Source organism: Tachysurus fulvidraco, chromosome 19, assembly GCF_022655615.1.
Source record: "Tachysurus fulvidraco isolate hzauxx_2018 chromosome 19, HZAU_PFXX_2.0, whole genome shotgun sequence".
Taxonomy (NCBI): Eukaryota; Metazoa; Chordata; class Actinopteri; order Siluriformes; family Bagridae; genus Tachysurus; species Tachysurus fulvidraco.
The window spans coordinates 838082-865314 of record NC_062536.1 but is presented as its reverse complement, the minus strand read 5'-3'; the positions used below and the strand labels follow the sequence as shown (position 1 = coordinate 865314).

General features: G+C 38.9%; 1 pseudogene; it reads right to left on the bottom strand.

The window, feature by feature from the left end:
- The window catches only part of LOC113663809, a 78425-nt pseudogene extending 52115 nt beyond the window's left edge, over positions 1-26310 (bottom strand).
- Between the last annotated feature and the right edge of the window lie 923 nt (positions 26311-27233).

Genomic DNA, 27233 nt, shown 5'->3' with positions numbered 1-27233 from the left:
TTAAAGCAGCTCATTCCACAGAGACAGCCCCTTTGTATATCTCTGAGAAACTACATGTTGCTAGATCAGCCAAACTGTCATCCATCCTTATCCTCCTTGATCTTTCAGCAGTGTTTGATACAATCAACCACAAGAATCTCTTATCCACCCTCAAGAGTCTTGGGATTTGTGGATCAGCTTGGGAATGGTTCGCTTCCTACCTGGAAGGACACTCATATCAGGTAATGTGGAGGGGAGTGACATCTGCTCCACACAGACTCTCCACTGGTGTCCCACAGGGCTCAGTACTTGGTCCTCTTCTTTTCTCCCTGTTTACTCACTCTCTTAGTGAAGCTGTTTCCTTACATGGATTCTCTTACCACTGCTATGCTGATGATGCACAAATTATCTTCTTTTTCCCACCCTCAGATACCATAGCTTTTTATCGGATCTCAGCATGTCTGGGAGAAATATCATCATGGATGATTGCTCATCAGTTAAAACTCACCCTTTACTCAATTAAGAGAACAATTTCATACAAAAACAATACAATGGAAGAAACAGTCTTCTGATCAGTCAGTTTAACCGTGTATGTAGAATATGTAGCGATAATACATCTTATTCAAAGCAGGCTGCAGACTTGACAAAAAGATTCCTCAATAGAGGGTATAAACAAGATTGGGTTGATTTGGCCAAAAAAAAAACGTTTTGATCAGTTAACAGAAGATCAGTGTCTTCGATCAAATAAGCGCACTAAGAATCCAAACAAGTCCCCTTTAAGTTGCATAAAATATTCCCCACTTGTATCAGAATTTAGAAAATCTGTTTACAAACATTGGCACATTATTGATTCGGACCCTAAACTAATCAGAATAGTTCCAAAAAAAACCTAAGCTTATTTTTAAGTGTGCCGCTAACTTAAAAGACCTCCTTGTTAAAAATGATATACGTCTGCAATCCATAATGTCTTTTCTTAGTATGCCAGATGGTAACTATAGATGTAGCAGTTGTGCCTAGTGCTCGTATACCCATAAGTGCAAAAAATTTAATCATCTATACACTGGCAAGACATTATCTATTCGTGGTGTTATCACATGTAGCACCACACCTGTTATTTATTTAATTCTCTGCCCGTGTGGTTTAGCATATGTGGGCAAAACATCGAGAGCACTTCGGATTAGAATTAGTGAGCACAGAAGAACATGGGATGAACGTTGTCCTGTTGCCGCTCATTTTAAACTAGCAGGGCATAATGTCAGCACCCTTAGATATATCGGGCTGGAGCGGGTCAATAAACCGTCTAGAGGATGAGATCAGGATAAAAGGCTTCTCCAACGTGAAACATTTTAGATTCACTATTTAAATACAATGCCTCCCCATGGCCTTAATGAAGAGTTTGATATAAAGCCATTCTTATAAGGACTGGGGATATGTATGTATATGTATGCATATTTATATGTGTATGTATAAGTATGTGTACAGTATATGTGTATGCATGTGTGTATAAATATACATGGGTGTATGTGTATATGTGTATGTATGTATGTATGTATGTGTATGTGTGTATGTGTATGTATGTATATTTATATTTATATGTGTATGTATAAGTATGTGTACAGTATATGTGTATGTGTGTATGTGTATATGTGTATGTATATGTGTGTATATATACATACACATGTATATGTGTGTATGTGTGCATGTAATATGTATGTATATGTACAGTATATGTGTATGTATATGTGTGTATACATATATACATATGTATATGTGTGTATGTGTGCATTTAATATGTATGTATATGTGTATGTATGTATTCTTTGTGGGAATTTGTCTGTTTCTTTGCTGACTATTTTTCGGTGGTCTTTTGTGCATGTGTGGTGTTTTCATGTTGTTTTGGGCTTATGAGTATGTGTGGAGCTGTTTCTTCCATTGTAGTGTTTTTCTATGAAAGTGTTCTCTTAATTGAGTAGAGGGTGGGGCTATTAGGCTTGTTTAGACCCAATCAAGCTAATTGACCTCACAGGGTGGGTCAGTTGATTGCAAGGCCTATATATACCTTTTAACAAATGTGTTCCATTTGCCTGAAGACCCAGTAAAGAGAAATTGAAAAAAATAAAAAACGTTGCTGCTGTTTAATAAATTAATAATATGGGAATTATAAACAGTGTTGCGGACATTATATATATATATATATATATATATATATATATATATATATATATATATATATATATATATATCACTTTAGCAGTTTCTTTTAACTGCCAGAAGGTGGGATGTGCACAGAATTACTTATTTAACAGAATCTTAAGTATGTAACCTACTGAACCAGCATTAATGTATCCAATGATAGAGATTTAAGCACTTATGTACATCGCTCTGGATAAGGGTGTCTGCCAAATGCTGTAAATGTAAAAGGCCAGCATTAGGGTCATTAGTGAGCAATTGCTGGTGGATGGAGAAGACAGATAAGCTGTAACAGAGCAGCCTGTACTCGTAATCAACCACACACACACACACAAACAAGCAAAGTAGTCTACAGTGCAGGAGGGAAGAAGAGGAGCAGATATTCATCGATCCCGCAGCACTAATAACTGAGGTAATAATAGCAAGTGCAAAACTCCATCTGGTCATTTGACTACTGGAGGCAGACAGAGGAGGAAACCTCCGGAAATGAGTGCTGGTTATCACGTTAAGTGCAGACCATAACAGACTTCTCCAAACACAGCCAAGAGGCAGTCTTTCATCAGCGATATTAATACGAGCTTAGTTGAGCATTTTCATTCAATTAGCATCTTTCTAATAAATGGATGATAGGGGTGATAAAACACAGTGGAAGGACACGTGTGCAGCCGAGGCTAACATTAGCGTGGGCGAGGTCAGCAGCAGGCCAGCCGGCTGTAAATCCCACCTTCAAATTTGGAAATGCGTTTTTGCTGCTTTCAGAGGCTCGTTTCAGGCTACTGAGAGGCAGCTATTTGTACTTTTTATTAAGAACACAACTCAACAGAGAGATTACAGAATGATTACAGAGTGAAAGAGACATTAAAGAGAGAGAGAGAGAGAGAGAGAGAGAGAGAGAGAGAGAGCAATAAAGAGAGAGTCAGAGAAAGAAAGGAAAAGAAGACAAGCAATAAAGTGAGAGAGAGAGAAATAGAAAGTAATAAAGAGAGAAAGCAATGGAGAGAGAGAGAGAGAGAGAGAGAGCAAAAAAGAGAGAGAAAGCAATAGAGAGAAAGAGAGAGTGAGGCAGAGAGAAAGCAACAGAGAGTGAGACAGACAGCGAGAGACGTGATGTTTATGATACACTGTAAAGGTTGAAGGTCATGTGGTCTGTGTTTTGACCTTGAACAGCTGGACCCAGTGTTTTTGCTGATTTTGGACACGCTGCTGTACTTGGCTGCTTGTTTTGACTCCACCACTGTGGAACACGGCTGCATATTCCACACTGTAGCCGCATCTAGCCTCGGGATGAGCCAGCTTGATGATCCCAAGACACGCGTCACGCAAACAGCTGGACAGAGTCACCAACTCAGGGAGAGAGAACGGAATTATGGATGCCTGCCTCTGACCTACACAACAACAAACAACAAGAAAGACAATTTACTGCAGTGATTAAAGTTCAGTTCAGTGTTTTTTTTTTTTTTTTTACTGAATAAGTGTTGTGCTGTGGAAAGAATAAAATAATCATCTACATGATTGTGATAAAGCAGAGTTACTCCCTTGTGAAGCCTGCACCTCCTATCTACAGTGACATTTTCATGCTCCTCGTGCTACGAACAGCGCCATTTCAGCACCACCGATGTTTTGAACAGCTAGGAAGTGTATGGCCATGAGGTGTGCCGGGAAAAGTGGGCCAAAAAGTGGGCCAATCAGTGCAACCCCACAGCATTCTCACCCTCCAGGAGAAGCAAAGAGAGCAGCATGGGACTCAGTGTCACGGTAGAGGTAAGAGAGGAGTAATGGTCATACTAATGTGCGTTTCTCCTTCTGATTCTTCACAGAACAACCCCTGGACACAGAGTATGAGTGTCAGTAGACACTAACACTAGACACTGCTACTGGCCTTCAGCTACCTGGGCACTGCTCACAACAGCGCCACACTGTAACTCTCACTGAATATAACCTTTTCTTCAAAAATGTATGCTTTGGTTGAAAGAGCACTGTTAATAAACCTGCACAAAGAGTGAACTGTCCTGATGTGTTGTGTGTTGTGTTCCACCCTCATAGGCTAAGCGTGACACCCTGAATAACAACACATCCCTGAGTGGGTGTGTCCTCATCTACTCCAGTGACAGTTTTATTCACTAGACAATATCATGTCATACATATATCCATTTACAGCTACATATCTAGAGAACATGTTCCACTCACTCTGTGTGTGTATGTATGTGTGTGTGTCCATGTGTGCGCTGTTACCATCCATGGATTCCCCAAAGAAATCGGTGTCGTGGATGGAGATAGCAAGTGGCTGAACAGGGAGCTGAACAGGTAGAAGAGAGGAATGATCCTGTTCGAGTCATCAGCAGACATGGGAGAACCGCGAGACATCAGCTGCAGCAATGAAACTAGAGACCTGACCCCCCCCCCCACACACACACACACACCCACACCCACACACACACACACACACGCACACACACACACACACACACACACACACACGCACACACACACACACAGACACACAGACACACACACGCACACACACACATGCACACACACGCACGCACACACACAGACACACACGCACACACACACGCACACACACACACACACACACACACACACACACACACACACACACACACACACACACACACACACACACAATTATCCACCTGTGTTTGGAGCTTCTCGAGGCATGATGTCAGCAGTGCTAACACTCACCCTGTGATCATTTTGGTCCTCATGGACGTTATCAAGTGCCACAGGTGTCTGAGGAAGCGAGCATTGAAGGCCAAACAGTACAGTAGCCTGGAGAGGACAGAATTATAATAAATTCAATTAACATTATTATAATAAAAAATATATATATATATATGAATACACAAAAATTAAATAGAAATGATCATTTTATATATATATATATATATATATATATATATATATATATATATATATATATTTATATATATATATATATATATATATATATATATATATATATATATATATATATATACAATGCTGTCTGGTGGTCAAAATCTAACAGGGTGCTTTTAATGTAATTTTGTGGTTTTAGTGTAACATTGTGGTTCTACGGCCTTTTTGTTTTACAGGTGGTTGCCACAGCAACTGCTCTAACATTATGACTGGTAAATGAAATATGTGTGAAATCACAAAACCTAATAGGATGCCATGACGTGAAGGAACGGTTTACAGCTGTGTAACATCTAAAGTGCAACATTTTCAATGTATTCTATTTATTAGTGTGTGTGTGTGTGCGTGATCATTAACAAACACAATGTATTCTATTTATTACTGTGTGTGCGTGTGCGTGATCATTAACAAACACAATGTATTCTATTTATTACTCTGTGTGTGTGTGTGTGTGTGTGTGTGTGTGTGTGTGTGCGTGATCATTAACAAACACAATGGATTTTAGGGTTACTACAACAACCTATTGTTTTTTGTGCTTCTAATGAGATGTTGTAGTTTTAAGGTTTGTCTCTAAGTATTATAAAAATCAGATATTATAAAATGAGTGAAAAAGGTTCTGAAGAAGAGAAAAACACTCTCCAGTCCTTGCTGTTATATTTTTGTCCCACAAAAATAAAAATCCCACAATAAACACATTTTATTTATTAATAAACAGCATGTTATGCTTAACATAATTTCAGAGCTAAAATATATATTTTTTTTTAAATAAAAAGTAGTATAATTGTTTTAGTTATAAATCTGAATATTATTAGAACAGTTTTTCTTCATCCATTCATGTGAAGTCCCTGTGTCTGAACTGTTAATATAGGAGCCATACACAAAAATAATGCACAAGGACTGACCAATCAGATCAGAGAATTAAAGCGCAACAAAAAAAACATGTTGCTTCACTGTACAACTAACAACATGTACGAAACCACAAAAACGTGTTCTAGAATTAACCAATATAGCAGATACGAAGGCAAAATGAAGCAGGTCGTCATTTCTCTCTCTCTCTCTCTCACACACACACACACACACACACACACACACACACACACACACAAGAGGGAGAAACGATACAGCATCAGCTGATAAGATGATTCAGTTCCCTTCTGTACCGATCGACATTGCTCCTCTCTCCATCCACAATCCATCTACCTACATATTAATCCAACCAACCACTTACCTCCCCATCACACATTCAAAAATTCATCTACCTACACATCTATCCATTCATTCCTCCATTAATCCACTCATCTATCCAACCAACCTCCTGCTCATCCAAGTCAAGTCAAGTCAAGAAGCTTTTATTATCATTTCAACCATATATAACTGTTTCAGTACACAGTGACATGAGACAACATTTCTCCAGGATCATGGTGCTATATAAACAAAGACAGGGCTAAGACTTAGTAAGCAGTCCTATTCACATAAAGTGCAATTGTGCAACATAGTGCAAACAGTGCAGGGCAAGACAAACAAGACAGACAAGACAGTGCTGGATAAAAGACTACAAGACTAAAGTTACAAGACAATAAACAAAAAACATAAAAGATAAGAAACAAAAGACAGTAAACAGAAACATCACCGACCGACCAGTGTAAATACTGGATGTAAATACTGGATGTAAATACTGGATGTTCAGACAATACTGGAATAAACACAGTTTCTTAGCAGCAGGTCCCTGAGATAGTGTATAGGATTGTGCAAAAACAGCAAACTGAAATATTGTACAGTATGAGCAAAATGACTGAAATTAGACAGTGTGTGCAAAGAGTAAAAAAGTAAAAAAAAAAAAGTGTGCAAAACAGCATGTAAACAGTTTGATGAATGTAAGCAGCATGTAAACAAGTTGATGGATGTATATCAGAAGTGTGTGTATTTAGTGTAGGTCTGTGCACTCCATACATATGATCTGAGCACACACTGAGCACATGTGTGTATGTTGTGCTCAGTACAGTTTTTGAGAAGTCTGATGGCTTGTGTGGAAGAAACCGTTACACAGTCTGGTCTTGAGGACATGAATGCTTCAGTACCACCTTCCATACACCTCCTTACCATCCAGCTATCCGTCCACTCATCCAACAACCCACCTACCTATCAATCCATCTACCTAACAATCTGTCCATCCATCCAACAACCCACTAACCTTTCTACTCACCTAGGAATTTATCTATTGAGCCATACCTCTATCCATCCAACAAAACACCAGTCAAACATCGACCTACTTACTGTAAGTAATTATCCACTAAATCATCTCTCTAGCTATCTACCTACCTACATATCTATCTATCCAACAAACAGCCCACCAAAGCACCCATGTTCCCATCTACTAATCTATTTTAGATGCATTTAATTTTATTTTCCCAGAAATTTGATATTTGCTGTAAAGGAAGATTTTTTAAATTCCAGTACAAGATTAATTATAAAAGTATGTGTGAGTGTTGATGTCCTCCCTAACAATCAAATCTAAGCACAATGAGGACATTTTAGAGAACACTTATCTTCTTATTTAATAATGTAAGTTTCTATTAAACCTACAGCTTTTATTTAAAAAAAAAAAAGTTAGAAATATATGCAAAGTTGGACAGAAAGGTTGTCCAGGAAGACTCATGTTACCATATGGTTACATATAGTAAATCTCATCTGTCGAAATGTTCTGTTACCAGATTGGTCCTTTCTACACATTACACATGGCTGAGATGATATTGCTGCTATGATAGTCAACATTTATGGTGCCGTGACCCGAATAACCTCCCAGACAGAATGAACCATATGCGTGATGAAAGGAAAGGTAATTCTGTTAATATCAGTCTATACCAAATATGTGCATGTGCCAACCTGACTTTGGACACCATCTTGCAGTGCTGCGCCATGAGGGTGTGGCAGATAGATGTCATCATGATGACGACGTCCTCGCTGGCTGAGTCTCTCAACACCAGAGACAGAAGAACATTCGTCTGCAGCTCTGAGTCCAACTTTTGCACACACAGCTGTGTGATAAACTGCACTGACATACTGTTGTCATCCTGCACACACACACACACACACACACACACACACACACACACACACACACACACACACACAGAGATAGATAGATAGATAGATAGATAGATAGATAGATAGATAGATAGATAGATAGATAGATAGATAGATAGATAGATAGATAGATAGATAGATAGATAGATAGATAGATAGATAGATAGATAGATAGATAGATAGATGTGAGAACTGAATACATGGCAGGGTTGATATCACAAGGCTGATGTGTAAACAGAAATGTCTGTGAATGTGTGTGTGTGTGTGTGTGTGTGTGTGTGTGTGTGTGTGTGTGTGTGTGTGTGTGTGTGTGTATATACCTGTATAGGAGGAGGCTGTGTAGAGTTTTTATCTTCATCCTCAGAGTCACGTGCGACGTCAAATTTGGCGTGACTCTCACTCACAGGAAGCAGAGGGAACAGAGCATGCAGAGAGCTCAGATACAACAGCAGCCCTTCTTCTGATAGAGAGCCTAACATACACACACACACACACACACACACACACACACACACACACACACACATACACACATATACACACACACACACACACACACACACACACACACACACACACACACACATACACACATACACACACATACACACACACACACATACACACACATACACACACACACACACACACACACACACACACACACACACACACACACACACACACACACACTGAGTAAAACCAGAGTATGGAAACAGCAGACATGGACTTTAGAGGACACACACTCCAGCTCACCAAGGAAAAGAAGTGAAGCTTGTGTGTGTGTGTGTGTGTGTGTGTGTGTGTGTGTGTGTGTGTGTGTGTGTGTGTGTGTGTGTGTGTGTATATGTTGCTCTGACATGGACTGCATCCCATACAGGGAGTATTCCCAATTCACCAGCATTCCCAGGACAGGCTTCTTCTTTCTAATGAAAATTTGACTGATGAAAGTTTTGGATTGTTTGTGTCCTTGTTGTTGTTGTTTATGTCCTTTTCATTGTTTATCTCCCCCCTCAGTTGTAAAAGAACCTTGTTTGGTGGAACCTCATACACTAGCATACATATACATGTATATACACACAGAAGTTTTGGCACCTGCAGCAGTGTCCAAGAAGCTTCTTGATCTGGAACACACACGTGTTTCTCTCAGGTCCGGCCAGCAGCTTGACAAACTGAGCTTGATGTTTCACTACATTCTGACACAGCCAGATCTGCAACAAGAAACACACCTAAGAGCCGATGATAGAGGACATCTGGGTCACAACACTATTATTACTTTAATACAGTGGATTTACACACTTGTAAACTGCTTGTGCCTTTTTTATTTACTTTTTAACCTTTCTTGAATCTAGAAATGCAGCTTGAGCGTGTCAGAAAGCTTACAGCTGTACCTCTGACCGCTCCTAAGCTCTGATACTAGAGACTCATCCAGAGACTTTAAATAAACATCTCCTTCAATAAAATGTCCACATATCATATGCTAGTGAAAAATGTGATGAAGAGGCACTAAACAATGAACTCTAGTGTATCATTACTAGTGTAATTCCACTTCACTGATTAAATGACAGTTTGCTTTACAGTATATGTGAAAGATCTATACAAGTGGAAGGTAACGCAAACCTTTACTAAACTGCAGCTACCTTCAAATGTCTTAGTGGCATCTCAAGTGCAAGTTGTGAAATAGTTTTTCTTTGAAATAAATGTCACAGATAAGTCTGCTTTGTCATTGGCTCAAATAAAAGAACATCAGGTCCATCACTTTCAAATGGACCACAGAATATTATTGAATTTCACAGAAGGAGACGAGCTTGCAGGTTTTATTAAATAACGACCTGTTCACTATTAGTCATAGCGTGTGTGTCTGTACGAGTTCCTGTGAGTGGCTGTTTCTATAGAAACGGTAACATACTTGAAGATTTAATATAAAGCGGTGATTTGAGCTGCAGGAACAGAGAACAACCAGCACCTTCTCATCCAGAACTGAACAGAACTGTATGATAGGTTTAATCCCGTAGCCACACACTTTTAATATTATTTGATAAAATAAATGTTAATTAAATAGTTTCAGAATCACAACCTGACATCTTACAGTTTGTGTCTGTATCTGTCCTGCTGAGATATGTCCCGATAACTGCGTAGAGCTTTGGAAAGGTGCTTTTTGAGCTATTATGAGGTGTGTGCATGTGTGTGTGGTTGTGTGTGCATGTGTGTGTGGTTGTGTGTGCATGTGTGTGTGGTTGTGTGTGCATGTGTGTGGTTGTGTGTGCATGGTTGTGTGTGCATGTGTGTGTGGTTGTGTGTGCATGTGTGTGGTTGTGTGTGTGTGCATGTGTGTGTGGTTGTGTGTGCATGTGTGTGTGGTTGTGTGTGCATGTGTGTGTGGTTGTGTGTGCATGTGTGTGGTTGTGTGTGCATGTGTGTGGTTGTGTGTGCATGTGTGTGTGGTTGTGTGTGCATGTGTGTGTGGTTGTGTGTGCATGTGTGTGGTTGTGTGTGCATGTGTGTGTGGTTGTGTGTGCATGTGTGTGTGGTTGTGTGTGCATGTGTGTGTGGTTGTGTGTGCATGTGTGTGGTTGTGTGTGCATGTGTGTGGTTGTGTGTGCATGTGTGTGTGGTTGTGTGTGCATGTGTGTGTGGTTGTGTGTGCATGTGTGTGGTTGTGTGTGCATGGTTGTGTGTGCATGTGTGTGTGGTTGTGTGTGCATGTGTGTGGTTGTGTGTGTGTGCATGTGCGTGTGGTTGTGTGTGCATGTGTGTGTGGTTGTGTGTGCATGTGTGTGTGGTTGTGTGTGCATGTGTGTGGTTGTGTGTGCATGTGTGTGGTTGTGTGTGCATGTGTGTGTGGTTGTGTGTGCATGTGTGTGTGGTTGTGTGTGCATGTGTGTGTGGTTGTGTGTGCATGTGTGTGGTTGTGTGTGCATGTGTGTGTGGTTGTGTGTGCATGTGTGTGTGGTTGTGTGTGCATGTGTGTGCATGTGTGTGTGTGGTTGTGTGTGCATGTGTGCTCACCAGCCGGGGTGTGTCCTTGCTGTTGTGGTAGAAGAAGAGCAGGCAGCGGATGAGCAGGGTGAGCAGACTAGAGTCCGGGAGTGTGGAACCGGAGAAACACTGACTCTCACACACACAGCAGTCGAAATGGCTCCGCTGAATGCCATACTACACACACACACACACACACACACACACACACACACACACACACACACACACACACACACACACACACACACACTCAAATAAACCAGGTTAATCAAACATATTTTAATAAAATAGGGGAAAAAAATAATCTGTCTCAAATTCTGATACACAGCAGCGCTCCAGCCTCATCCCAAATTGGTATATATATATATATATATATATATATATATATATATATATATATATATATATATATATATATATATATATATAATATATATATACGTATATATATATATATATACGTATATATATATATATATATATATATATATATATATATATATATATATATATATATATATATATATATATAAACACAAAGTTTGTGCACATTTGACCATTACACCCATATGATGAACACATGATTCCAGATGTAATTCTCCTTTCCTGTTAATAAGCTCAACTCTTATCTTCTGAGAATGCTTACTGCTTTCCTATAGATTGTGTAGAGTATTTAAGGTGAAGGGAAAATGTAGCACTACAACCTACAGAAATACAGTATGCTATACAATAGTGTGCTTTCAAGAGGAAAAAACATATATGGGTTTGATGGTCAGGGTGCACATGCTTTTGATCACTTTTTCTCCTAGTACGTTTCACATACTTGACGTTTTCTCTCTTGGAAGCCTCGAATGTAAGACTGGATGATTATTGCGTTTTTCAGCCTTTTCCTTCCATCCTGGAAGAGAAGAGAAGAGAAGAGAAGAGAAGAGAAGAGAAGAGAAGAGAAGAGAAGGGAAGAGAAGAGACATGAACATGATCGTGATGTACACTACTCTCATCCCAAGTTACGAACACAACAGAACACAAACCTTTCGCTTGCGTCTTTCCTCCTGCGTCCGGTGAAGAAGTGACGCTTTCTGCTCGTACAAAACAAACCAGCTCATTAACACACATGAGAAAACACAGCACTGCTCAGGAGGAAGTGATGGACGAGGCATGGCAGCACACCTTTTTACTTGCCCCTCCAAGGGACACTTTGGGCGCTCGCTTCAAATCTGCCTCGAAGCTGAACATGGCTACACTTTTCCTATCAAGCTGCACCGGCCACAATGTCCTGTGTGCAAAAAGACACATAAGGATGAGACACAAACTGCTCACGCAACAGAACAAACTCTGTTGTACTGTTGTAAAGAAATAATCACAGACAGGGCAGTAATGTGGCTACAAGGATTACACAAGTGTTATATTCCTCTTACACCACTCAGCAAAGAAAGACCTGATATACTTTATATCCATTTAGGTTTACATTTTTCATGGAGACTCCTTCCACAACTCAGTGTAGAATGGACACCATAAAAAAGAGCTGTTACTATAGAAATGACAAAAGTATACACCAGTGCTGTGATGTCTACAAGCAACAAGTGGCCTCGATTTCTCAGTAAGATTCCTCTTATACTTTCACTTTCAAACACACACACAGGATTTGCCTTCTGAGTGAAATCACCTAAGAATCTTGACTCATGATTGAGTTAGAGATACATCACTTTGTTTAGAACATAATTTACATTTGTTGCATACGCTGAATTCTAGATTCTGATTGATCAGGTGGTGTTGATTAGTTTTCTATAACAGCAGTCTATCAGTTAGAATTATTAACAAACTATGACCAATACATACTAGTTTCAGGGCTCTCATGTTTTGAAGACAGGAAAGCTCCAACCCCCCAGCACCCACAAGAAAAATAAATAAATAAAATAAAATAATAATAATAATAATAATAATAATAATAATAATAATAATAATGGGGGAGATGTTGTGTTTGGTAAGGATCACTGAGCGCAATTTAACCAAATACAAAGTATTTGTTCGATTTATTTACTTTTTTTAATTTGTGTGTGTGTGTGTGTGTGTGTGAGAGAGAGAGAGAGAGACAGAGTGTGAGAGAGAGAGAGAGAGAGAGAGAGAGAGAGAGAGAGAGAGAGAGACAGTGAGAGAAAGAGAGAGTGTGAGAGAGAGACAGAGAGAGAGAGAGAGAGTGTGAGAGAGAGAGAGTGAGAGAGAGACTGTGAGAGAGAGAGTGTGAGAGAGAGAGAGAGAGAGAGAGAGAGAGAGAGAGAGAGAGAGAGAGAGAGAGAGAGAGAGAGAGAGAGAGAGAGAGAGAGAGTATGACTGGTAAGTGTTTGTTGCCTTTTTGGACTCCTTTATCATTTGTAATGTAGTCAAAAAGAGAAATATAATGTGTGGCAGGAAACAAAAACACCCAAATGCGTGACTGTCACTCTCGATGCGTGACACTTGACAGTGCTGTAGTTTCCATAGTAACAGCTCATTCATAGGGAGATGTGAGTTTTCCCCCCAAAATCGCGTTCAATCAAAGTGTGGAAGAAAAAGATGCACAACCAAATGAGAGAACCGCAGCATTGAGAGAGTTGTCAAGCAAAATACATTCAAGAATTTGAGTGAACTTCACAAGGAATGGACTGAGGCTAGGGTCAAGGCATCAAGAGCCACGACACACAGACGTGTCAAGGAATTTGGCTACAATTGTCTTATTCCTCTTGTTAAGCCCCTCCTGAACCACAATGTCAGCTAGCTGGGCTAAGAAGAAGAGGAACTGGACTGTTGCCTAGTAGACCAAAGTCCTCTTTTCAGATGAAAGCAAGTTTTGTATTTCATTTGGAAACCTAGGTCCTAGAGTCTAGAGCAGTGGTTTCCAAACTTTTTACAGAGACGTACCCCCCAGGGATTTAACATCATTCTGTGTAAACCCCCCCATCACACACATACATTCATAACTGTCATAACTGTGGTCTGGATTTTTTTAAAAGTGCATTAAAACACATGTACCTTTTTTAAATAACTCCCCATTTAATGAGATGGATGTGCTTGAAATGACTTGTATAACTCTGGGATGTTTGGTTGTATCGGAGACAGTTTTAGTTTTAAATCATTCTCTATGCAGTCTGTGTCGATATTTGTTCTTTATGCTGGTAAGCGCTGAAAACCCACAGGTATGTTGTCGAGAAGGGCAGTAATGTTCTCACAGCGCGATCTGTTAAGGCAGGATACTCTGCACACAAGGCTATCCAGAAATCTGGTAGTGATTTTTATGTAAACTCAATTTTCAAAGCGCCACTCGTAGAGATTTCAATGAGACTTTCTTGCTCAGAAATGGGCAAGAAATATCAGCGATGCGACGTAAAACTGTGTGTGAATTATATGTATATAAATATATATATTATATACAAAAACACATGCACTTACGCATGACATTGAGTGGACACAGATATTTGTTTACTGCAGATGGGGGTAATTTGATTGGACGTCATGAATTTGACCTTTTATGGCACTACCTGGCTACTTTGCTGTGAGTACACTAGAGGGGGCACGTCTTTATATTTAGTCTGAGAAATACGTGTCTAGAATACAAGTCTGAGAAATCATCTGCTGGTGTTGGTCCACTGTGTTTTGTGAAAACCAAAGTCACTGCACATGTTTACCAAGAAATTTTAGAGCACTTTATGCTTTCATCTGCTGACCAGCTTTTTAAAGATGCTGATTTCATTTTTTCAGCAGCATTTGGCACCTGCCCACACTGCCAAAAGCACCAAAAGTTAGTTAAATGACAATGGTGGTGGTGGTCATCCTGGTCCCCAAGAAACCCTCCAACACTGGACTAAATTACTACAGTACTGTCACTCTGACATCTGTCTTCATGAAGACCATTGAGCAGCTGGTATTGGTCCAGAACAGCTGAAGCATCCCCTACAGTTCACCTACCAAGGAAACAGATCAGTGGATGACATTGGGCTGCATTACATTCTGCAACTCCTTGACTGCCCAGGGACATATGCCCAGATTCTGTTTGTTGACAACAATTCCGGAAATCCTCCACTCCAAACTCCTAAAGCTCAATATACCTTCTGCCATCTGTCAGTGAATATCCAGCTTCCTAACAGGCAGGAAACAACAGATGAGATTGAGAAGTAATACCTCCAGTATTCAGACAGTTAGCACTGTCTCCTGCTCCTCAGGTATGTGTCCTCTTCCCACTGCTATTCTCCCTCTATACTAATGACTGCACTTCAAGTGACCCAACTGTTAAAGTCCTGAAAATTGCAGATGATTCCATGCTCATAAGTCTCATCCAAGATAGCAATGAGTCTGCATATCAGCAGGAGGTGAAGCTCTGGTGCTATGGTACAGTCAGAACAGCCTAGAGCTAAACACCCTCAAAACCATGGAGATGAAAGTGGACTTTAGGAAAGACCCCTCAACTCTACTCCCCCTCACAATACAGCCCTGTGTAATCTATGGAGACCTTCAAGTTTGTGTGCACTACCATTTCCCAAGACCTACAATGGGAGTGCAACATAAACTCCATCATCAAAAAGGCCCAGCAGAGGATGTACTTTCTACATCAATTTAGGAAGTACGGTCTGCCACAGGAGCTGTTGATGCAGTTCTACACTGCAGTCACTGAATCTGTCCTGTGCACATCCATCACCATCATTCTTCTTTGGCTCCCAAACTGTGGAATTCCCTGCCCTCACAGATTAGGAATGCAGAATCCCTGGGTGTTTTTTTAATCCCATCTTAAAACGTACTTTTTTTAGGGTAGATTATATGTGACTATTTTGTTTGTTATTTATTGGCTTTTTATTTTTTGTATGGTTAGTTTTAGTGTCTGTAATATTATGTGTATCTTTTAATTTCTTTTAATTTCATCTTTTATGTCAAGCTCTTTGAGAAACTACTTTTAAAGGCACTATACAAAATAAAGTTTATTATTATTATTATTATTAATATTATTATTATTATTATTATTATTATTATTATTAATGTGCTTGCAAAGCACATTCTTATTCTCTTGCATACTTATTAATGTGCTTGCAAAGCACATTCTTATTCTCTTGCATACTTCTTCTTCTTCTTCTTCTTCTTCTTCTTCTTATTATTATTATTATTATTATTATTATTATTATTATTATTATTAATGTGCTTGCTAAAGCACATTCTTATTCTCTTGCATACTTCTTCTTCTTCTTCTTCTTCTTCTTCCGGACACTTTTTCGGCACGTAACTTGTCCCGCTGCTTTTGTCCTAGACCCATAAAAGAGGTGTCAAATCGACCGGCTCATTGAGGAGAGGTGTGCTATATATTTTGTAAGCGATCAGAATTCCAGAATTCCCAGTATGGAAGTTCAAAGGGCTGTTTTCATTACATTCTCTGTAAATGTGCTAACATCCAAAAGAGGGCAGCAGACACCAGTAAATCTGTCAGATCACACAACGTGAAGAAAAAGATCAAGGACGGATGTACATTTTTCGGTCAGAAACGCGTATTGGATTAAAGCATTTTGGATTAAAGCGTCTCGGATTAAAAGGCTTACATATTCCAGTTCCTTAGACTCTTGGGGATTTTTTACAAGCATTTGTTTTGGAAAATATTACCCCAGTGACGAAAGGTAAGCGCCGCCTATTTCCGGTGACTGTCAACTTGGATTAAATTAGTATGATGGCTATAAATCATATTATGCTTTGTGTGTGGGCTTAATAAAATCCCGAGAGTCTAAGCTTTCAAACACTATAACATTTAACCGTGTATTTAATGCTTAAACCTAGTGCTGTGGTGCCTTGGACAGCACGGCGGTCACATATGTTGTTGTTTCTGCCATTTGTATAACTTTTTGTTGTTTTCAACTATCAGTGTAGTTTTTATAATTTTTTATTTCACTTTAAACTAATGTCCTTTTAAGAACAGCAACAGCACTTTTAAAAGCCACCCATTAATTAAAATTAAGCGCATTTTTTCTTTGTCTCCTCACATTACATATTTTTTTTGACATGATATGACACGTATATCACAAAGAATGATAAGAAGGACTTTAATATAATAAAGCTTGGGTATTGTTAGACGCGCCATTCTTCACATTAGTGAATTAATACATACAACTGCAAAGGTTTTCTTGTGTTCCTGGTTGGTTTAGTGGATAGCGAATCTGTTTAGCATGCAGACATTCGGGGTTCGAATCCACCAGTTTTTTTTTCTAAAACTTTATAATAAAGGTTCATTAGTTGACATTAGTTACCACATTACTTAACATGAACTAATAATGAACTGCACTTCTACAGCATTTATTCATTTTGTTCATGTTAATTTCAACATTTACTAATACATTATTAACACCGTGTTAACATTACTTAATATACTGTGAACTAACATGAACAAAGAATAAACTTTATTTTAACAAAGATTACTAAATACAATAATTTATTGCTCATGGTTAGTAAATGTTAGTTAATACATTACATTTGAACTAATGATCCTTATTGTAACGTGATTTATATTTTTTCCCAGTAAAATCACTGATTGATGCTTTAGTTCAAGATCTTCATGGCGCTTGTTTCAGGAAAAGATAAATGGATTTTCAGGTGTGCTCTTTTGTTGCAGGTCAGAAACTAGTCTGCAAATATAACCATAGTAACTGTGCAGCCATACCCTAGCAACCATGTAGTGCACCTTACGAACCATATTGCAATATAAAGAAGCCATATCTCAGTTACACAACATAAAACATTCAGCACGATGAGGGGAACTGACGTCACGTGTAGCCCCGCCCCCAAAATAAGCGAAATAAAAAATTTAGCACAACATGGACAAGTCATATATCAAAACACTCAGCACGATGAGGGGAACTGACGTCACGTGCAAGCACATTCACATTTTCTTTAGGAAATGTACCGTTCTAGTTATTATTAATGTGCTTGCAAAGCACATTCTTATTCTCTTGCATACTTATTATTATTATTATAATTATTATTCTTTTTCTTCCTGACACTTTTTCTGCACTTTTTCTTTTGTAAGTGATCCGACCAATGATGTTCGCACAGCGGACGAAAAAGCGGCCAAAAAATTCCCATAGAAATGAATGGGAAATTCCTAAAATTCAAGCGAAATAAAAAAAAAATTGCACCACATGGACATGTCATATATCAAAACACTCAGCAAGATGAGGGGAACTGACGTCACGTGTAGCCCCGCCCCCAAAATTAGCAAAATCAAAAATTTAGCACAACGTGGACATGTGACATATCAAAACACTCAGCACGATGAGGGGAACTTGCTATTATTATTATTATTATTATTATTATTATTATTATTATTATTATTATTATTATTATTATTATCTGGTTTGGAGCAGCTACAAAAATACAGCAGAAAAAAAAAATTATGCTCTCCTGCCCATACCAAGGACTTATATGACACAAGAACCAGAAATCGTGCAGAAAAAAATCACTACTGACCCTTCACACCTGGGACACAACCTCTTTCAGCTCCTTCCTTCTCCCAGGTACAGAGCTTTGTTTACTAAAACTGCCAGACACAGGAACAGTTTCTTTCCCCAGACATTCACCCTGATTAAAACTCATCATAGTAATATTCCTTGCATCATATCTATAAGTACTGCATTATCAGAACTGTCAGTCATCATATTACACAATACTGTTATTTGCACTACCATGCACCTCTCACAGATAGGTAGCAAACACTAGCTAAATAAAAGTTTTAAAAAAGATAATCAGTTAGTAAAACATTGAACCGTACAGAGAAAATAACCAATATATAGTATTTTTAAACTATACAGTTATAAAATGTAAAAGTGTTAATTAGCGTAGCCAGAGATAATGTATTATCACACTGCCTTCCACTTCAGTAGTGACTTCTGTTCAGATTTTTAACATGTTCACACTTTTACAAATCTTTTACATGTTTTACTGAACGGTGATTCAGATTAGCTGTTTTTTTTTCTACTTTTCCCAGCTGGTAGCTTCCAGAAACACACCAAAACCATTATCCCGCCCCTCGACAAAATGCTCACACACGATTGGACGGATTTCGAGACCCTAGAATTTTTCTCATTGGCCGATTCAAATTTGAGAGGGAAAATCATGCAGGGGGATATGGGGTGGGGTTTAGACTTGGAGGAGGAAAATGTAAATATGTCAAGTTTTTAAACAATCATAAGTGAACTGCCCATGTCCATTAAACCCAATTAAAAACTACTTAACTTTATTTTCTTGTACATTGCATAGTCCCTTCACGGGTACAAGAAATAGCAGCACAAAGTTTTTGTGCAGCTATAACCCCTATATTGAATCACTTTGTGCTGCTATAAGCCTATATTGTATCATGTGCTGCAATAACCATTAATTTAATTTTTGTTTCTATAACTTTACTTCAAAGAACCTTGTGCTGCTATATACTCATATTGAATCACTTTGTCCCGCTATAATCCTATATTGAATCATATTGTGCTGCTTCAACCCTATATTGAATCACTTTGTCCCGCTATAAGCCTATATTGAATATCATTGTGCAGCTATAACCCAATTGTGAATCACTATGTGCTAATTTAATACTATATTGTAACACTGATTGTTGCTAGAACATTCATTTGAACCACTTTGTACTGCTATAACCCTATATTGAATCACTGTGTGCTGCTATAAGCCTATATTAAATCACTTTGTTCTGGAACAGTCTCTTTCTCCAGACAATCACCCTTATTAAAACCTGGTCTCATTGGAAAGAAGACAATCTCTAGTTTCTGATACAAGTGTCAGGGTGATTCTAGACCTTACTGACACAGAGTTACAGAGGCTAGAATGGAGGGTTTTTATTTCCGTCATAGTTGTTTACGTGACAAACTGATTAAATACACTGCTGTAAAACATGTCGGGAGCAAAACAACAACTCAGGGTCATAGCCACATGTCTTAGCTTTCATCAGAAAAAGTTTGAAGTCAAAAATGGATTTTATATGAATTGTTTTCTACAGACATGTCCGTGCTTTTATGTTTTGCTTGAATATTTGTTTACTGTATAACTTTATATAAAAAGACTGCATGCTGAGTTTAAAAGGTCTATAACAAAGAGAACATCTCTACCTAGAAACCTAATGTGTAAAAAGGCCTGTAACTTGACACCCTGAGGCGTGAGAGTGAGAAAGTTCGAGAATTGCGCAATTAAAGCTTTGCGCACGCTCTACCGCGCCCCCCTCCCCTACTAGATGGGTCATGTCGTATCTCGTTCGAATCGTCTCCTTATTGGCTAAAGAGGTATGGGGGTCCCGGATTATGATATTGCTACTGGAGGGCGCAATTGTCAATCAAATGGAGGGTGTTCCAAATAGAATGGAGAGCCATCATTTGCTCCTTAGCTGTCTATCTCTGCACCACGGGCACCGATTGGCTCATAAGAGGGCTTGTTTGATTCGTTAGACTCTGGACTACAAATTTGACAGTGTAGTTTTATAAACCTTCAATGAGAAGTGAGAGCCGAAAGAATCGACGGAAGTGAACTACTGTTTACAGTTTTCTGTCAGAAACGTAATTATTGTGAGGCGAGCAAAGCGTTTTGGATTAAAAGGCATGGATATTCTGACTCTTTGGGATTTATGAAAAATATCTGTTTTGGAAAATATTACCCCAGTGAAGAAAGGGAAGAATTTAAAGGTAAGTAAACAAACTGAACTAGCGCCGCCTAGTTCAGGTTCTATCAACTTGATTACATTTTTATGACTGCTATAAATCATATTATGCTTTGTGTGTGGGCTTAATAAAATCCTGAGAGTCTAAGCTTTCAAACAATGTCTACGATGTCTAACAATGTCTAACATAACCGTGTATTTAGAGGATTTAATACTTAAAAGTTACAATGAAGTTGATGCATAGACCTGGAGGAGAAAAATTTAAATCTGAAAATTAAAAAAAAAAAATATTTAACTTAATTTTCTTGTACATTGCATAGTCTCTTCAAGGGGACAATGCAATGTACAATAAATAGCAGCACAAATTGAATCAATTTATGCTGTTATAATCATATATTGTATCATATCATGCTGCAATAACCCTTTATTGAATCAATTTTTGTTGTTATAACTTTAATTCAAAGCACCTTGTGCTGCTAAAACCTCATATTGAATCACTTTGTGCTGCTATAAGCCTATATTGAATCACTTTGTGCTGCTAAAACCTCATACTGAATTACTTTGTGCTGCTATAAGACTAAATTGAATCACTTTGTGCTGCTATAAGCCTATATTGAATATCTTTGTGCAGCCATAACCTAATTTTAAATAATTATGTGCTTATTTAACCCTATATTGATATAATATGATGATATAATACTTTATTGTCAGAACATGACAGTTTTCTTGCATCACAGTATATTTTCTGTTTGCAATCATCTCTTACACAACATCACTAAATCCACAAACTCACTCTTACTACATCCCACTACACCACACAGCACATTTACAATACTCTTGATTTACGATTAAAGGTGTGGTCTCCGATGTTTGAAAGCCAATGTTGACATATAAAATCACCAAAACAAACACGCCCCTAACCCAAATGGGTCCCACCCCTGTATCGATAGCTCCGCCCACACATACATACTTAACCCAGGCAACTAACAGAAAGAAATGTGTCTTTATCATAGCTGAAGGGAAGAACAATACGATTGTAGATAAACACACAAGCACAATCATGCAAAGGAGGGCATACTGTCAGGTCCATAAATATTGGGACACCGACACAATTCTAACATTTTTGGCTCTATACACCACCACAATGGATTTGAAATGAAACGAACTGCAGAGTGTCAGCTTTAATTTGAGGGCATTTACATCCAAATCAGGTAAACGGTGTAGGAATTACAACAGTTTGCATATGTGCCTCCCACTTGTTAAGGGACCAAAAGTAATGGGCCAATTGGCTTCTCAGCTGTTCCATGGCCAGGTGTGTGTTATTCCCTCATTATACCAATTATAATGAGAAGATAAAAGGTCCAGAGTTCATTTCAAGTGTGCTATTTGCATTTGGAATCTGTTGCTGTCAACTCTCCAAGATGAGATCCAAAGAGCTGTCACTAACAGTGAAGCAAGCCATCATTAGGCTGAAAAAACAAAACAAACCCATCAGAGAGATAGCAAAAACATTAGGTGTGGCCAAAACAACTGTTTGGAACATTCTTAAAAAGAAGGAACGCAACGGTGAGCTCAGCAACACCAAAAGACCCAGAGGACCACGGAAAACATCTGTGGTGAATGACCGATGAATTCTTTCCCTGGTGAAGAGAACACCCTTCACAACAGTTGGAAAGGTTAAGAACACTTTCCAGGAGGTAGATGTATGTGTGTCAAAGTCAACAATCAAGAGAAGACTTCACCGGCATGAATACAGAGGGTTCACCACAAGATGTAAACCATTGGTGAGCCTCAAAAACAGGAAAACCAGATTAGAGTTTGCCAAACAACATCTAATGCCTATTTTCCACCAAAAAGAACCGGGTGCTGGTTCAGAGCTAGAGCTGGTGCTGGTTCAAAGTTGGTTCCACTGGTGAACCTTCTAAGAACCGGTTTGCCTTTCCACGGGCTAGAGAGCATCACAGCGCCGAGTGTGACGTCACTGTATACGTGTCGCGTGTCCCAGCAACTTTAGCGCAGCAGCAGCAAACACAAACACAACAACAATGGCGGATGTTGCTTTACTGTTAACACATTGGCATCCAAACACGGCGAATAAAACGTGTACGTGCAGCTCCATGTAATCTGTATAAACGGAGGTTGTAATCGATACATAACATTATTTTATCGTTAAAACAGAAAAAAAATTTGCCTTAGCATGTAGCTACCTACTATCATGTGTGCTGATAATGTATCATATCGCACTAAAGTAAGTGTATTAAACATTAGTATACTTAATGTACATTATCTAATGCGCTAACTGTAGCCCCACCCACAGCCCCGCCCCCAGCTCCTGACACAAGCGGTTCTTAAGTCTAGACCAGCAACGTTTTGGTGCTACTTAAGAACCACTTTTCCTGGTTCAGAGCCAGTGCTTTGGCGGTCGAAACAGAAAGAACTGGTTCTAAATTAGGCTCCGAACCTGCACTCAAACTGCCTCGGTGGAAAAGGGGCATAAGAAAGCCTCCACAGTTCTGGAACAACATCCTATGGACAGATGAGACCAAGATCAAGTTGTACCAGAGTGATGGGAAGAGAAGAGTTTGCAGAAGGAAAGATGCTCCTAAGCATACCACCTCATCAGTGAAGCATGGTGGTGGTAGTGTCATGGCGTGGGCATGTATGGCTGCCAATGGAACTGGTTCTCTTGTTGATGATGTGACTGCTGACAAAAGCAGCAGAATGAATTCTGAAGTGTTTTGGACAATATTATCTGCTCATATTCAACCAAATGCTTCAGAACTCATTGGACGGCGCTTCACAGTGCAGATGGACAATGACCCAAAGCATACTGCAAAAGCAACCAAAGAGTTTTTTAAGGATAAAAAAAAGTGGAATGTTCTGCAATGGCCAAGTCAATCACCTGACCCGAATCTGATTGAGCATGCATTTCACTTGCTGAAGACAAAACTGAAGGGAAAATGCCCCAAGAACAAGCAGGAACTGGAGACAGTTGCAGTAGAGGCCTGGCAGAGCATCACCAGGGATGAAACCCAGCATCTGGTGATGTCTATGCGTTCCAGACTTCAGGCTGTAATTGACTGTAAAGGATTTACAACCAAGTATTAAAAAATGTAAAAGTTTGATTTATGACTATTATTATTCTGTCCCATTACTTTTGGTCTCTTAACAAGTGGGAGGCCTCCATGTCAATGATAAAACCGCTTTCTGATAATGTCACACATGCGCACTGAACTAGAGGTCTTCACGGGTCCACTTAGATCCGAAAACCCGAGGTCCGACCTGAGACCCTAGCGGGTTCGGGTCTAAAAGTTTCACGTGTACCTCAGACACGGGTCGGGTATAATAATAGCGGCATCGGGTCTCGGGTAATTTAAAATGAACGTGTTATTACCGAACGGACCTGAGAAGACCCGAACTACTGTATCTCCTGTGTGTGCATCGACTCGAGTCCTTTTCCAACCTCTCCTCTGTTTGCCAAGACCGCTTGCGACATGTGGCTGGCGGCGTGTGACTGGCGGTAAGCTAATTTTCGTTGAAACAGACCTGTCAATCAATTTTGAATTCACGCTGTAGCGGTTACTTTAGTGTAGAGTTACGCAACATTCGGGTCCAGTCTGGTTAAAAATAATTGCCGTCGGGTCGGACTCGGGTCTCATTTTTTCGGGTTTGTCTCGGGTCGGTCTTTCTTAAAAAAAAAAAAAAAAAAAATATGCACGTCGGGTTCGGGTAAAAAGTGATTCGGGTCACTTCGGGTCACTTCGGGTCAGGTACATTTCTTTAGACCCGAGAAGACTCTACACTGAACACTCTCTCCGCCGCATATTGACAAGCCCCGCCCCTTTCTGCTCATTGGCTACATGTTTGTTTTGATTTTTGTTTTGATTTTTGTTTATTATCGGCCCGACTCAGTTTTCTGAAGCATTTCTCAAAAATCGGAGACCCTGCCTTTAAGTTCTTATTTAGCTCAAGGATCACCCGATGCACAAAGGAGTATTTCATTTTCAATTTTTTGAATCGTGGGATTCTGTACCTCTGATTTGATTGTAATACTTCAAACTCATTATGCAGAACATGATTGAGATCAGAAATTATACTATTAGCCAGTCTTAACAAATTATTATAATAAGTTGAGTCATATAGCTTCTCTAGAGGCATGCCACCAATCCTTGAGCAGATTTTAATTGATTAAACAACTGTGTTTTTAGCTTAACAGACAGACTTTTATACCAAATAGAGTTGCAATATTGCAGTACACTCATTATTACAGACGTAAAGAACAAAAGAATCTTTTTGCTTATGTCGAAAGACCTAAGACGACGAAGAAAATGGATTCTCTGCTTTGTTCTTTTACAGAGAGCATCAATGTGATCATTCCATGTTAACATGTCATCAATCGTTACACCTAAATATGGCATTATATGAGTATCACATGTAGACCCAAATATAATCTCTTCTGTTTTACTTATGTTAATGACAAGATCATTATTCTCACACCATTCAAACAAAATAGTCTCACTTTGTTGATGAAACCCAGGACTGTCCTGATCGTTCAACACAGATATTAACACAGTGTCATCAGAATACTTTAAAATATACTGATGTGACTTGTCAGTTCGACAGTCATCTGTATACAAGGTGAAAAGTATGGTGGAGCTGACGCAACCTTGGGGTACTCCAACATTTGTTGTGATAGCAGATGACAACATTTTATTCACTATAACTCTCTGAACTCTATTAGTAAGGAATGAGATATACCAATGAATCTAATGAGGATTTACACCCAACTGTACAGGTTTTAACACCAATATGTCCACCTTTATGGTATTGAAGAGGAAAAATCTAAAAACAGGGTTCTTATAGTTGTATTGGACTGATCTAAATGTTTAGAGAGGATATGCACCAAAGCAGTGACTGCAAGTGCGGAAGTATCAATCTTTCAAAACATTTCACAATTACTGAAGTAAGGGCTATTGGTCTAAAATATTTGTATTCTCTTGGACATGGAATTTTAGGTAATGGTTTTATATATGAGGTCTTCCATAACACAGGTACAGTATGTGTGTCAACTGAAGCTTGATACTGAATCACTTTGTGCAGCTATTAGCCCATACTGAATCACTTTGTGCAGCTATTAGCCCATATTGAATCACTTTGTGCAGCTATTAGCCCGTACTGAATCACTTTGTGCTGCTATTAGCCCATACTGAATCACTTTGTGCTGCTTTAAGCCTACAATATATTAAATCACTTTGTTTCTTTCCCCAGACATTCCACCCTGGTTAAAACTCATCATAATAATATTCCCTGCATCATATCTATAAGTACTGCATTATCAGAAGTGTCAGTCATCATATTGCACAATACTGTTATTTGCACTACATTTACATTCACATTTACAGCATTAATGAGGTCTACAATAACTACCATGCACCTCTCACACTTTATGTACATAACTCACCTGTCATATGTTGTCTGTATTGTCTTGTATAGTCTGGTTGGTCTTGTCTTGTATAGTTCAAGCTAAATCTATAGTATAGTGTTATTTATGTCTGTACTTTTGAGAGTCACAACCAGCTGGTACCAAATTCCATGTGTGTGTGTGAACATCAACACACTTGGCATATAAACCTGATTCTGATTCTGATTCGGTTAACTAGGGAGCAAACACTAGCTAAATAAAAGTAAAAAGAGATAATCAGTTAGTAAAACATTGCACTGTACAGAGAAAAATAACCAATATAAAGTATTTTAAAACTATACCGTCATAACCTGTAAAAGTGTTAATTAGCTAAGCCAGAGCTAACATATTAGCACACTGCCTTTCACTTCAGTAGTGACTTCTGTTCTGATTTTTATCATGTTCACGCTTTTACAAATATTTTACATGTTTTTCTGAATGATGATTCAGATTAGCAGAAGGAGAGAAAAAGAAATCGGAGAAAAGAAATAAAAAAACAGAGCTGTTTTTGCTCCTTAACCCAGCTGGGGCCTATTGCACAAAACTAGGATAAGGGATTAAGCCAGAATATCTTGGTGATCCTGGCTCAATTTATCCGTGATCCGGTTGCACTAAAGCTGGATTGGGGGCAGTAGGATGTTATGGTTTAAATTACCATGGAGACTTATTCTGTGGAGCTAGCCTGCTCCAGACCAGGCTAAGTACTAGGATTTATTTAATCTCATCCCTTATGTCAGTCAGCAGTCACTACAAACAGAAACCAATAGTTATTATAATACAAATACTTCGTTACCGTACTTAATGTCACGTATCTGTACTTTACTTCACTATTTAAATGTGTCAACTTTCACTTTTACTCCACTACATTTCCTAGATAAATTGTATACTTTTACTCCGTTATATTCCCACTAAGCATCTTTGTTACTCGTTACTACAAAATACTCTTATGCCTATAGAAAATCACTG